This window comes from Haematobia irritans, chromosome 5 (genome assembly GCF_050003625.1).
Source record: "Haematobia irritans isolate KBUSLIRL chromosome 5, ASM5000362v1, whole genome shotgun sequence".
Lineage (NCBI taxonomy): Eukaryota > Metazoa > Arthropoda > Insecta > Diptera > Muscidae > Haematobia > Haematobia irritans.
In genome coordinates, this window is record NC_134401.1 from 65,122,617 (window position 1) to 65,127,646 (window position 5,030).

Consider the following 5,030-nt stretch of genomic DNA (forward strand, 5'->3'; position numbering starts at 1 on the left):
ATATACTAACACCATGTACCAAATTTCAGCCGGATCGGATGAAATTTGCTTCTCATAGAGGCCTCGCAAGCCAAATTTGGGGGTCCGTTTATATGGGGACTATACGTAAAAGTGGACCGATATGGCCCATTTGCAATACCATCCGACCTACATCAATAACAACTACTTGTGCCAAGTTTCAAGTCGGTAGCTTGTTTCGTTCGGCAGTTAGCGTGATTTTAACAGACGGACGGACGGACATGCTCAGATCGACTCAGAATTTCACCACGACCCAGAATATATATACTTTATGGGGTCTTAGAGCAATATTTCGATGTGTTACAAACGGAATGACAAAGTTAATATACCCCCATCCTATGGTGGAGGGTATAAAAATATGGGAAACATTTAAATCTGAAGCAATTTTAAGGAAACTTCGCAAAAGTTTATTTATGATTTATCGCTCGATATATACATATGTATTAGAAGTTTAGGAAAATTAGAGTCATTTTTACAACTTTTCGACTAAACAGTGGCGATTTAACAAGGAAAATGTTGGTATTTTGACCATTTTTGTCGAAATAAGAAAAACATATATATGGGAGCTATATCTAAATCTGAACCGATGTCAACCAAATTTGGCACTCATAGCTACAATGCTAATTCTACTCCCTGTGCAAAATTTCAACTAAATCGTGTTAAAAATTGGCCTCTGTGGTCATATGAGTGTAAATCGGGCGAAAGCTATATATGGGAGCTATATCTAAATCTGAACCGATTTGGCTGATATTTTGCAAGTTTTTCGAGACTCATAAAATAATCGGATGTACGAAATTTGAGGAAGATCAGTTGATATACACGCCAATTATGACCAGATCGGTGAAAAATATATATTGCAGCTATATCTAAATCTGAACCGATTTTTTCCAAAAACAATGGGGATCGTCTTTGAGCCGAAACAGGACCCTATACCAAATTTTAGGACAATCGGACTAAAACTGCGAACTGTACTTTGCACACAAAAATACATCAACAGACAGACAGACAAACGGACAGACAGACAGACGGACATCGCTAAATCGACTCAGAATTTAATTCTAAGCCGATCCGTAACTCCTTCTTGGCGTTACATACAAAAACGGATCGGACACAAAATATTCTAGAAGACATATCTGAATATGTCTTTATATCTAGTGATGGGTCGAAATTGTCCCGGTATCAAAAGCTCATATCTGGGGAACGATTAATATGGGACAAAATTTCAATATGTACTGATACGAACTAATATGGATGATAATTGAGCCCCAGGAGGATCAAGAAGTCAAATCTGGGAATATTTATAATTGTAGACCGACATTACCTAATTGTTCCATTCGAAACAAGATATTTGATTTCAACAAACAAATGGACGAAAACTCCTGTATTTTTACCACGTTTACAAATAAGTGGAGTGTGGAGTTTGAGGTTAGTTGAGATATAGTTGTGTTGCGTCCTGCTCAGTTCACACTTCTATCCCCCAAATCAGTGTTGCCAACTCCCCAAGGCTAAAAAGCTCCAAAAATATATTATAAATTCTAACATACCACTTCCCACCACAAAATCGAAAATTAAATGCTCTACTAAAAACCAAAAAAAAAAAACTTCCGAAGATGTATCATACACTGTTAGAAAAATATGTTTTTTATATGTTCCGATATAAACAAAAAGTGTTTCGGGCACAATTTTTAAACACAATATATTTAAGTGCAAACATGTAATGTTCCTAAACTAACACTAAATGTTTGGGACACATATGTTAATATGTTAGAATATATTATGTTTGGGGCATAAATGTTTTATAAAAATAATATCTGTGAATGTAAACATATATAAATTTACAAATTTCGATTAAACATATATATGTTGTGATATTTTATTCAGAGAGAGAGAGAGTATAGAGAAAGAAATAGAGATGGAAACCGGGAGGGTTGACGAAAGATATCAACATAACACAGTGAGAGAATGAAAAGAGAGCTATTTGTATATGTTGTTTCGGAAAACTGTTTTATGATAAGGCCAAAAATTTGATATGCTTAAATCTAAATATTATTTAATTTGAATATTAGAATGAGTATTCGGAGTAAAGAGAATAGACATTCGGAACCAAGAGAATAGACATTTGAAAAAAAAAACAGCGTGTGTTTTCGTCTTGAGAGCAGCATTTTATGTATGTGTGGACATGTGTTTTGTTTATCATTTTCCCAGCGGCGGAATCGAGAAGGACCTTGCGAATTCAGGCATGTTAAATGCATTAAATTGGAAGGAGTTGTGTTTATAAGGCATGCATGTGTACTGATTTTACATTCATCGGAAGCCTTCTAAAATCAGACCTGTATTTAAGCATTGCGATTCATTTACTTTTTTCATTTTATGCACACGGACATTCTCCCTGCCTTCTTTATAGCAAGTTGTATAGCATGGGTGTTAAAATTATATAGCAAGAGAGATGTCTTGTGCTCTCGTTTAAAAGAGAGCTTTAAAATTGTTTACATTCCTATTAATTTATAATTAGAATGCATTTGTAATGCCTTTGGAAGTAAAACGGTTATATCATAGAAATGAATAGGCATGTAATTGCATTGCTTTCCACTTCCAAAAATAAGCTATTAGGATTGCGTAGGATTTCGTGTATGTTAGAGGAATTGTATTTTAACATTTTCTACCCCCAAACAAAAACAAAAATGAAACATAGCAACATTTGAAATGTATAACTATTTATGTCAGAAAATATTTTCATTAATGCCATGTGGATAATAATTTAGCGTACGCCAGTACATGCTATTCGTTAGTTGAATTCTTGATCTGGTAAAGTACGTACGTCTTCCAAATTATAAAGTGTTTCGCATTTGCGATAGTAACCTTAAGTATAAAACTCTAACGGTAAGTCTTTAATTTTATTTTATTATTTTAATTTTTTAATGCATTTTAGTTCTTTCAGATCTTGACAATAAATTTACCGAAACGCAGAAAGAATATAGAGCCCAGACGAATCAAATATAGTGATATCTTGGGGAGTGACTTGACATTTTCTTTATGTTTTTATATATCTCTGAACGCTAACCTTTTTTCATGTTAAAAATAAATAAATTTGAAACAAAAGCATAAAAATTTAATACCGTATTTTTTTATTTATCATAAAGGCATTATTTTGGGAATGTGTATGGAAGGCCTTCCTAAACGAGAACCCGTATAGTGCTACAACATGCCTACAATAGGAAGGACGTGAGAAGTAGTTATATTATCAGTAATTATGTAGGTGTTTTATATACACTCCTGTAAGCCTCCTTCTTTTTGGAGGGCTGGTGAAGGGTCTTTTATGGAAGCTACAAATAAGGCCTTGCCCTCCAATCTCACCCTATGTTAAATGGAAAGGAAGGTGTAATGTCCTAAGCAGGCCTCTGTAATGCTTAGACAGGCCTGGAAGGAGGCCTTCCAACCACATGAACTACGCCGCTGGGTTGGCATTATGGGCACAATTTTTTTTTCTTGGTTCGTTAAAAGAAATCGGAACGTATGCTAATCACTGCTCCACGTGGCCAACAAATGTATGTTTCTGTTAAATAATGTTATGTTTGCATGGGCTCATGGGCGCTGCAAACTATGCTATATAAATGTAACTTATAACGATAATTGTCTATTGGTGACTATAACAGCCCAGTGGTAGTGTGTTGGCTTACAATTTGCATGATTCCCGGTTTGATTCTCCGTCCAGGCGAAAAGTAACATTTAAAAAAATTATAAAATTGAGTAATTTCTTCAACATTATTTGTATTACAGAAAAAGGTGCCAAGAACTAAAAATTTCGTGGAAGTGAAAATTATGTGTGGGAATGAGCACAATCTTCTTGGGGAGAAAATTCTTCCAAGCATATAATATTTTTGGGTTCAAAATGCTTCCAAACATATAATATGTTCACATAAAACAAACATAATAATGTTTCGGCAATATCCAATAATATATGTGCTTCCTGCAAAATATGTTTGGAACATATGTTAGAGAAGCGATTATTTTTGAGGGTGTAGAACTTTTATGTATTGAATTTGTAATTTTATGAAGTTATGAACCACTATTCAAGTATACACCTTGATCAGTTTTAATGCTTTCATCCAATTCAAGGTGAAGGGTCTTTTATGGAAGCTACACCCTCACAAAAAATCGCTTCTTTAACATATGTTCCAAACATATTTTGCAGGAAGCACCTATATTATTGCATACTGCCGAAACATTAATATGTTTGTTTTATGTGAGCATATTATATGTTTGGAAGCATTTTGAGCCAAAAATATTATATGCTTGGAAGAATTTTTCCCAAACACGATTGTGCTCATTCCCTAACATACTCGTAATTTTCACTTCCACGAAATTTTTTAGTTCTTGGCACCTTTTTCTGTAATACAAATAATGTTGAAGAAATTATTCACTTTTATAAATTTTTTAAATTTTACCTTTCGCCTGCACGGAGAATCGAACGGAGGACCATACAGTTTGTAAGCCAACACACTATCCACTGGGCTACGTAGCTGCTATAGTCACCATTAGATAATTATCGTTATAAGTTACATTTATATAGCATAGTTTGCAGCGTCCACGAGCCCATGCAAACATAACATTATTTAATAGAAACATACATTTGTTTGCCACGTGGAGCAGTGGTTAGCATGTCTGCCTTGCATGCAAAGGGTCGTGGGTTCAATTCCTGCTCCGACCGAACACTTTTTTTTATTTACACATGTATATTTATACTATATTAAATTTTTATAATGAAACTTCGAAACTTAAAGATTTATACTCAGTAACAGTGCTTGATATAAACGAAATTGACTGATTTTTGGATAAAATATTATTATTGCAAATTATTATTGCAAAAATATTGCAAAAATAACAACAAAAACTGTTTTTGGTACAAAACTTTAAAATTTGGAAGGAATTCAAAAACTCTAACAAAAGAAGAACGTGGAGTCGAGTATAAACATAATAATTTTATAATATAAACATAAATTTATTTAGGCGTG

The 5,030-nt window shown here is 33.8% G+C and overlaps 1 long non-coding RNA gene across 1 annotated transcript; it reads left to right on the forward strand.

The window, feature by feature from the left end:
• Positions 1 to 2,743: 2,743 nt before the first annotated feature.
• LOC142237429 (uncharacterized) lies at positions 2,744 to 3,131 on the forward strand. The gene is made up of 2 exons (XR_012722486.1): positions 2,744 to 2,898; positions 2,957 to 3,131. It is a non-coding gene; the product is annotated as an uncharacterized LOC142237429 (long non-coding RNA).
• Positions 3,132 to 5,030: the final 1,899 nt, after the last annotated feature.